General features: G+C 34.7%; 1 non-coding gene across 1 annotated transcript; it reads left to right on the forward strand.

Annotated features, from left to right (window-relative positions):
* The first annotated feature begins 10717 nt into the window (after positions 1 to 10717).
* Positions 10718 to 10789, forward strand: Trnam-cau (transfer RNA methionine (anticodon CAU)). The gene has a single exon. It is a non-coding gene; the product is annotated as a tRNA-Met (tRNA).
* The last annotated feature ends 206 nt before the right edge of the window (positions 10790 to 10995 follow it).

Raw genomic sequence — 10995 nt, forward strand, 5'->3', positions numbered from 1 at the left:
GACATAGTGTGGAAGTCCTGGTGATTTGTTCAGAGAACTATCGTGACGTACCTTCACCATGTGGATATCAGAAATATGTCACCTTACCATAATGATGGAAATTCCAGTATCGAAATAGACAGTCATTTAACATACTTTGATAAATCGTTCGTGAAGCACACAAAGATTTTATTGATCTGACGTAGATTGAGAACATAAAAATATATTACAAAGAGATCACAAAGTGGTTTTTCCCTCAGTTGACATGACAGTGTTGATACATTCCACATGATCCATTGGAACCCTTTTCTAAAATTCATTAATGTCCACATAAACAGCTGTGATGCAGCGAAAGGAACGCACTACCAACACGGGAATTCATCTAAGCAATCAATGCATATCAATTTCTTTTAAGAACTTTAGTTATTAGTATTGGTTTAATTTTAAAATCAATAAAAACACATTAGAACACGATAACATTTCTTAGTATGAAGTTTCTTAGTTTTTCGTTACGTTTGAGGTTTTACTGAATCTAAAATATTTCTTGTAATCAACAATTCCCAAACGTTTCATACTTTCACCGAAGTCATGTAAGGTACATGTGTAAATGTACATGCACTTTATAGTTTTATGATCTAAATGATCAGAATACAGGTAACTCTCTGCAAACAAGACTGGAAAATATGAATTTCTCAGAGTACCCCAAGATTGATTCTTCTTCAAACTTTCAGTCGAGTTCTTAAGTTTCAATTGCACACATGCAAGTATCTTAAACTAACCAATTGAAAAAACAATGGATTCATCCCAGTGATACCTGTTTGATGTCATTTAGCAATGAATATACGACCAATTACAAACTCATTGTTCAAAATCACACATACAAATACCACTGTCCTACTCCCAACATCTCTTGAACTTGAGAAATTTTTAATGAAATGTACAAATAGCATCTGTAAAGGGTTTGACGATGACCTGTGACAGTAATGACACAAAGAAATATATACTTTGTTGTTTTATGTTTGTAGTGACCATTATTGACACGATATCAACTAATGTTGCAAAATCTTGGCCATCAATGATACATTTTTATCATTAACGAACTAATAGTACTCGACCTTCTGTCAATAATGAATTCCAGATTTATACCTCTAATGGTCAAAATCCATGTCCACTAATGATATTATTTAAAAAATCGTATTACGTGCAAGTACCGCCTTGCTCACAAATGATATACATTTTCATATTGCATTAGTGGATGCAATTGTAACCATTAATTGTTTGGATATCAAATATCGTTTTTAATTTTATCCGTCTTTCAATTTGTCTACTATACTAGTATATGAGAAAATTGGCAAACAAAATCTCATTTTGAAAACTAAACAATCGGCCATATTTGCCGACCAGAAGTGAATTTTGAAAAATTGGTAGACGCTACCCTTGAGATAAATAGTGTCAATAGCATATGTGAAAAGCCAATCAAACACTTGATTCATATGGGGACAAAGAAGACCAACAGAACAAAGTTTTTATCAAAAAAGCGGAAGTTGATGTTTTAACTTTCGTTAATTCTAACATTTTCTCAATTTCCAAAGGTGACCTAATCATTTGTTTCAAAAGCGACGGCTCTCATGCTTCATTAACTCCGTTACATGCATTTACTAATCAGGATGTTTAAATCTGTTACCGCTTTTTTTTTTCGCGGACAAAAATCTCTTTAAAAACAGAAAATCGGCCATATTTGCTAACCAGAATTAAAATTTGAAAAAAAAAAAGAAAAAAAGATTAAACAGTGGCCAGAGATATCATCATTTTCTATTGTCCCTGATAGTTTCAAGTTTATCGAACTATCTCTAAGAGCCGATAGGAATAAATACTAATATCGAGCATCTTTTCATACATAGATAAAGTTATACCTTGTTACATGTATATACAATATCATCTGTATTATAAGACAGAGTAAATGTCTTCTTTTTTTGGTAACCATATATACAGTTCATTTGCACCAGGTCCATGTATAACTGCTGCTGTACTTAACTTAATGGAATTGTTTAGTTCATCTCCACAACCACGAGGGCTAAGCCCGTTTTGGGCCCGAACTCTGTGATACCATAAATATAGAAAGGGGTCTAACTCTGACACAGATAAAAAAAACTAACCACTCGCTTCAAATGCCTACACAAATCTTAAACTAGGTAAGCTATGCATAATTTGTCGTTTTCCTTGCATATATAAATGTTTTAACTACTTGCATGCCAAATTTCAAGTCACTGGTTCTTAAAATAACAAAGATATACGTCATTGTTCTCTCGATTTCACTTGTTTATTTTTACTAGGACATTTACCGGTCCAGGTCACGGAGTCGTTTCTCGCCTATGACAGCAGCGAAATTCAGACTAGTATGGAAGATTTCGGACCTGTCAATTAAAATTTCACATCAATTATACGCTACTTACTTCTTCATACTTTAATAACGTTCTTCATGTAGACGTTACACGACTTATTTTTCCTCAGCAGCATCAACTGTTGACAAGATCTGCCATTTTAATGAATACACTAAATACCCAAAATGTCTAAAACTTTAAAGAAGGGGAAAATGGGTAATACTAATCTAAATGAAATAGAATAAACAAAAACAAAAAATTAAAAAAGCCAAGAAATAATGTTCAATTTCCTTCTCTAAGTGCAATATCACAAGAATAATGTTTTGATCAGTTTTAAGGTATTCGAGATTTTAAGTTTATCGGGTATTTAGTGCGTTCATTAAAACGGGAGCTCTTGTCAACAGTTGATGCTGCTGAGGAAAAATAAGTCGTGTAACGTCTACACGAAGAACATTATTAAAATATGAGGAAGTAAGTAGTGTATAATTGATGTGAAATTTTAATTGACAGAGTTAGACTCCTTTCTATATTTATGGTATTACAGAGTTCGGGCCCAAAACGGGCTTAGCCCCTGTGTCCACAACCAAAAGACTTAGTTCTCTCTGCTCACCTCGGATGGCGCCGAAATGATACGGTGTATCATACTTTGTGACCTTATTTGTTCGCTATCTTGTTTTGATGCTTTTTGATTTGTCATCTTATAGCGTAGCATTATTTTCGTTATTTTGTACTTTGAAGGGGGGGGGGGTAAGACTTTGGGTAATTTAGCTTTGCAGGTACTTTGGTGTAGAATTGTATTAGCTGACCCCTCCCCCCCCCTCCCCCCGAATCTTCTGTTGAAGATTTCTTTCGTCATTTGGTAAGTAATAAATGACAATTTTCAATCTCAATCACTCTTACAATGTATATTTTTATTCAGATATCAGATGACAGCAAAACGAGCTACGGTGAGCAGAGAGTTTGGGTGATAGTTGATAAACAGAGATATTAATATCGAGCTGCAAGTGCGTTGGGATGCAAACCCGAATGTCCCAGAACACCCTCCTTTGTCGAAAATGAACCCCGGTCAAAATATTGATACTAGAAACGAACTCGAGATTCTCAACTCGTCCTAGAATCTAAGTTGAAACCCGATAAAGTTGATTTTTTGACAGTCAATTTGTAATGATTGCCATCTTGAAACATGAATAGAAAGAAATACTGATGCTAGAAATTACTTAAGACCCCCAAATGACCCCACAGAACCCGAATGTAGATATTTTCAACACTTTGAAATAATTCCGAGTATGGCGGTCATTTTGAAAATGTAATAATAGGACAAATTCAGCACTAAAAGAGAGGAATATTAATAATATAAAATATTATTATTAAATAATAAAGTAATGATATAAAATATATGAAAAAAATAATAAGAAACGGAGAAAAAACAATGTCCCCGATTTATAATACTTCGTTTTGGAAAGTAATAAGGTATTTTGAGTGTATGTAAAAATATGTCGGTGAAAAAAAAATCTGACTAGACGTGACATGAAGAAAAAATAGAACGAAAGAAAACTTGCTCCTAACAATAAGCTAATTCACATACAACAACAGCTAGTGATTTAGTAGTCTCATTTACCGAGATCATGCTGAACGCTGCTAAATGTATGTCAGTTTATTCAATTCTAACAATAAGAAAGTGAAGGTAACGAATAGCGATCAATCTCATAAACCCTATAAATAATGCAAAATTGAAGGGGTAAATAATGTTTCCCCTACAATTAACTATTGTATGGTTTTCTTTAAAAGAAAATTTCTAAATTCATAAAATCGTCAACATTATTTATGCTCTTCTTTTTTTTTTTTTTCTTTTGCAGCACCGCGGTAAGTCAAGATGTATTTAGTTTTTTGGCCTAAATGGTATAAATCCGTCAACAAACCTCATGATTTTTTTTCCACATCACCCTACGAATGGTCTTTGTTCAAACTCTCAGCTGGAGTTATCAAATTTCAATTACCCGTGCAAGTATTTATATTTTTATTACCAGTGGATTCATCTCAACGATCACGTTTAACAGTGAATATTTCAAAATACAACAACAGCCAATTACAAATTCATTATTCGAAATCACAAACACCACCGTCCCAATACTATCTCTTGTAACTTTGATATTTAAAAGGAGCACATGGTATCTTTTTAATGTAACAATTGACCTTTCATGAGTTTGACTATGAACTGCGCACATGACAGAATTAACTGACATAGGGAGTGGTGCTTTATTTCATGATGTGACTAATTTACTAAATTGGCGCAAAAGTATTTCATGGAATTTATGCGTGTGTTGTCGTGAAGAATTGAGATACGAAGTATGCACATATTTCAGCTTGTCTGTAAATATATACCGTCATCTACCCCCACCCCTACAGGGGTGGTGATATAAATTTTCAAAGTAAATTAATGGTCTTTGATACACTGTAATTGTAAGTGTTGTAGCAATGTAAAGACCAGCTCATGTTGCTTTGATTTATGTAGTAGGGAGTTTTTTAATCCGGAATTCTTATATAGATATACAAAGGTACATGTATCGAACGTAACACTCTAAAATTACCGCTGCCCAACTTCTCTTTTTCTTCCTGCAACCATTCGAGTGGGTCTGTTAATTAAAAGTGTACAGTGGAGAAATTTGAAATATTTTTCATTGGAAAGGGAATAAATTGTTCTAAAATTTTCTATAGTTCGTGGAATGTAACAACTTTTTTCTTAAATGAAAATACAAAGAAAAAAAATCCTTTTTTATAGAGTATATTTCAATTTGTAATGTACAGTACCTGGTCATACGTGAGCCATCATTTCACGTTTTGAAAATATATTTCATTGAAACAACAATTTCAATAAAAAAAATATCGTGAGGTCAATTTAGTCCCAATTTTCATGGGGTTTTTTTCCACTTACATGTCTTATGCAAAATTGTTCACCGTTTCTTTCCCTTTGATGCTAAGCACATCGTGATACCATGATAATCAAGAATAGTTTCTGAAATCATCAAGTCAAAAAAATATAACCCTCAAAATACCAATAGATAATTTCTTAACAAATTTGTGCCGTAAATTTTCAATTTTGCATTTCATGTGTGATTTTACTGCAACACCTGTAGAGAAATATGTATAAAAAATATATATATATTATATCCATAAAAATGATCTAGAAGTAATGATGCAATAATTTTTATTTTTTTTTAAATGCATAATGAAAAATAAAATGACTCCCTTATGGCCAGGTATTGTACAGGTGATATCTAATCTCGTTATATTGTACTTACAAACTATGAAATATATTAGTAACACTTGAGTAACAAAGTTGATTTTTTAGATATACATTTCATTAATGAAAAAGTGAAGATAACGATTAGTGTCCAATCTCATAATTCTTATCAATACAAAATTAGAAGTAGGACAAACACATCACAGGTGGGATTAGGTGCCTAGGAGGAGTAAGCATGTACTGTTGACCGGTCACACCTGCCGTGAGCCCTTTATCGTGATCAGGTAAATGGAATAAACTGTTGTCAAATTCGATATGTTATTGTTTGTTTTATGTCCCGTCGAGATTTTTTCACTTATATTGAGACGTCACCAGCTGTAGGTGAAGAACCACAAATTTAGACCTATGCTTATCACTCAGGGCCGTAGCAGTAAGGGTTCTTTATCGTGGCAACGTCTACCGCGACACGGGTCATATCCGAAAGACCCGTGACTCTCACTTCTTAATGCCGAGCGTTTGGCGAAGGAGCAATCACTCCCTATATTAACGTTTTAGGCTTGATGCGGCTATTGGACGAGTAGGGCTCGGACTTAGACCTGGTTACGAAGCGAATGGTCTAACACTGAGTTACCGTGACAGAACAGTCTAACAATTGGTATAGAATATGCTAGACAATATTGTAACCCGCGACAGCTTGCATTTCCAAAATTGTAAACAAAAATATCATTTATAATAACCTATAGATGATCTCATACTCACACTATACACGTTGTACAATCCATGTCCAATTTCAATACTGCCCAAGCGAGGTATCTCTAAATATAAAATCGTCTGATCCAATATGAAAAGTGAAGATATATATCATATTTCAAGTGGTAAAGCAAAGTTTACTTTTTAAAAGTGTCTTTTCTCCCTTCTCTTATCTCATAATCGGGATCGGGAAAGTGTCCCCTTGAAGGTAACTACTGCCCTCTGGCAGGTTAAAAAGAAAAAAAGTAAAATAAAGGAAATTCTTCTTTTACAGAGTATTTTTTCGATTTTACAATTTCATGTGAAGAGAACGAACAGTGATCAATCTCATAACTCCTATAAACAATACAAATTAAAGAGTTGGGCAAACATGGTCCCCTTGATATACCAGAGGTGGGATCAGGTGTCTAGGAGAAGTAAGTACCCCCTGTCGACTGGTCATACCCGCCGTGAGCCCTATATCTTGATCAGGTAAACGGAGATATCCGTAGTCAAAATCAGTACATGCCAAGAACGGCCTTACAATCGGTATGAAACAAGGCAGACAGCATTTGACCCAATGATAGGTTGTAATGGCAAACTAGATCGTTATAACGACCATAGAATTTGCAAAATGCTAACTTTAAACGAGACTGTTGATACCCCTACACCATCAACTTGTTTGTCAGTAGCCTGCCTCGATTTGAAATCTGATAATACGCAGAACAAGCTCTTGCGTATCGAAGCAGTTGAGAGATATCAACACCATATCCAGGTGATAATGGAATATTGCTATATAAATATGGGAAGTTGACGATGGAGAAGCTGAAATCATTCCGTTTATCATGAAGTTGAGGTTTTCGTTTGCCGTTAATAACTATTTTCAATAAAATATCTAAACATGGAGCAAAAGTGGACGACTCTGTGGTGTCTTTTATTTCGAGTTAAATGCAGAAAATGTAACAAATGTAACATGAGGCATGTATTACTACATTCATGTCATTCATTCAATGTTAAAAGACTTATGTGTAGTCCTTGTGCAACTTGACAATTCCTGTATTAGTAAATTCCTTAGACCGCGTGTTGGTGTTTTGATATTATACATTACCCCTGGGATCATCAAATTTACAATTTTAGTAAAGGATTACCTGCTCTTTTTAAATATCTATTTAGTTTCAATTTAGTATCAATAGCACTAAAGAAAATGTTATTTAAGTGTTTTACGAATAAACACCATATACCAAGTTTGGTCCCACCCTGGGGTCAAAACCCCTACCCCGGAGGTCACGAAATTTTAAATTTTGGTAGACGCTTCCTTGCTCATCATTACTATATACTCACTTTCTGTGCTAGATGCCCAGGAGTAAAGAAGATGTTTAAAGAAATAAATTAATTTTACAGTTTTTACCCCAAAATTGAAGTCCCTTAGAGTGAGGGATCATGAAATTTACAATTTCCAGTCTCCTTCACCTACAGATGCTACATACCAAATTTGGTCAAGATTGGCCCAGTAGTTCCAGGGAAGAAGTTGTTAACGGACGACGCACAACGGACGACGACGGACGCAGACCAATAGCAATATGTCATCTGAGTGACTCGGGTGACCTAAAAACATATACATGATTTTAACTTACCTTTGGACGTCGTAAAACCCTTATCACGTTCTGAAATACCATCATGGAAACTACTAAAACCCAAAGTAGACACATATCACTTTTTGAAATTAAAAAAATCTTAAATAAATTCTGTTGTTTTCAAACAAAAATTAGTGGAATTAAAACAATACAAATATTCTACAATTGATATTCATACAGACGGTTCAAAAGACCAAACTAAAGTTGCTGCTGATGCAGTTATCCCAAACGATGTTTTCTCTGCACGACTTCCGAATGGAGCAAAGGCTATTCAGCTTGGGTTTGAGTACATTAAAATTTCTAATGACGAACATTTTACTATATTCTCAGACTGCCTATCATGTCTACAAGCAATAAACGACATGGATATTGATCATCCATATATTTTACATACTTTAAACCGGTACAATATTTTAACTAATCAAGGTAAAATTCATGTAGTTAAGTTCTGCAGAATCCCAAGTCACATTGGTATCCATAGCAACTCCAAAGCAGACAAAGCGGCAAAAATGCACTTCAAAATGATATTGTACACTTCAAAATTCCCTACACTGATTTGAAATATTTCATAAAACTATATGTTAATTCTCTTTGGCAAATCTATTTCGATTTCTGTGACACAAGTAAACTTTATTCTATCCAAAACAAAGTAAACAAACCGTGTAACATCGCAATGAAACGCCAAGATGAAGTGATTATTTCAAGAATACGCATCGGGTATGCAAAACTGACACATTCTTACTCACTAAACACAGAACTTCAGTCTGAATGCATATCTTGTGACTGTCCATTAACTATACATCACATTCTTTTAGAATGTAGTGATTTTACGCCCATAGGAAATATACTTTTTAATAATGTGATAGCAATGAAAGATTTTTTTTTTTTTTTTTTTTTTTTTTTTTTTCCAAATATCGACAATCATTATATTATACAATATTTACAAGAATGCCATTTTTACAACAACAATTTTTAAAAAAAATTTTTTTTATTACTACCATATTCATTATTAAAACACTTTACACAAACAATTGATATACAATAAGTAGATGTACATATTGATTTTTGATACACTTACATGTTTTATACATCACTGAATTATAAGTACACGTATTCAACACATAAATTAACATATATTATACACAAGCACTATACATCAGGCATAGACATACCAGTATTATACATTGATTTACGTGTCTTCTACACATGTAGGATGCAACACACATATTCAGAAAGAAATACAAAGCATTTTTATTTTTTCAAAAAGATGTTAACTAATCTTAGAGAGTATCGTCATTGAATGTCATAATCCCACCCTCTGAGGGGGGCTGCCCCTCAGTTGAAGATCAAGAGGATACTTTCATGGACTATTAATAATTGTGTATCCTCTTGCATATGTGGGCCTTTCAATTAATTCTAATATTACTATTGTAGCGGTCAGCCGGGTTCGATCGCCGGTGGCCAGATAGCTCAGTTGGTAGAGCACCTGACTAGAGATTCAGGGGGCCCGGGTTCGAATCCCGGTTTGGTCCGTTGCATTTTCTCCCTTTCCTGTTACATTTGGTGCCGTGACCAGCCCCTGGAACTGACAGGTGAAAATGCCTGCCAGGGGAGAAAGATCCTGGGTTGATGTCTTCAGGGTGTGAAGACATTTAAGGAGGGAGGAATGTAGCGGTCAGCCGGGTTCGATCACAGGTGGCCAGTTAGCTCAGTTGGTAGAGCACCTGACTAGAGAATTAAGGGGGCCCGGGTTCGAATCCCGGTCTGGTCCGTTGCATTTTCTCCCTTCCTGTTACACTATCATCACTAGCTACATTTGTACATTATGTTCTTATTCACCAGTTCAACCGAACATAAATCATTTATAAAATAAAATACAAACACCTGTATGTAGGATGAGCTCGCATGCACTAGTGCAACAGACTTTTTTAATAAATACATATGTACAAAACCAATCTTTCATTTGACTTCAAAAAACCCGTTCTACGAAAGAAAATAGAACAAGTAAATCAACAATTCTTAAAGTTAAAGTTAAAACGATATGCATCAATACTGGGAGGGATGGGGGTAGTCTGTTGCAAAGTAGCAGCGAACTTCGAATGATTTGAAAACGCCCGAGATTCTACCTTATACGTGGCTACCTCATGCGTAGCACGGACTCACCCTATTCACCCGTAAACACTTTTCAAAAATAGCCAATCGATCTACCGATACCCAAAACACCCACACCGAATACAAAACAAACACACGTGTTTCACTGTCACTTTTATAAATATATATATAATTATAAACCTATAACAACAAAAAATTTAAAACTTTCATAATACAACTGTTTATATACCGTACGCAAAATAATTCTTTAAAACTTGTTTCTGTATTTTTAACTTTCTTGTCCGTCGTATGGGACGTTAAAGGGTGTCCCGTGTCAAGGATCACACTCCCCTTGGCACGCAAAAAATAGTTTCCCTGAAGTTTGAAAAAAAATGGCTCACGCTCAAACACTCACAGCCAAACATAGTTCAATTAGTTATCCGCCGTAAAATGGCTGAAATATTGCCAAAACGGCGTAAAACCTCAATCAATAAAAATTTTGTCAGAGGTACATGTACACGGTAAACATGTACATTTTATGTCCACTTTCAATACTACACAAGCGAGGTAACTCTAAATATGAATTGCCTGATGCAATATACCATTTAGATTTCTAATGGGAAAACATACTAATAGTATAGCCCTAAATATCTACAGATACAAGCAGAGTGGCGCAGTGGAAGCGTGCTGGGCCCATAACCCAGAGGTCCGTGGATCGAAACCACGCTCTGCTAATTTTTTTCTCCGGAAAATTCAGACAACCGATTCATTAAATAATATTCTTTTCGTTCCGATAGGTTTAGTACATGTGCATGTGTGTACAAAACACGTTCTTGCAATAAAGTATCGATTTTATTATCATCATCATTATATTAATTTGAAGTATTATGCGATACTCGTTTCAAGGCGTACATGTACGTAGGTTCCTATCAAAAGCATA

This window comes from Ostrea edulis, chromosome 6 (assembly GCF_947568905.1).
Source record: "Ostrea edulis chromosome 6, xbOstEdul1.1, whole genome shotgun sequence".
Lineage (NCBI taxonomy): Eukaryota > Metazoa > Mollusca > Bivalvia > Ostreida > Ostreidae > Ostrea > Ostrea edulis.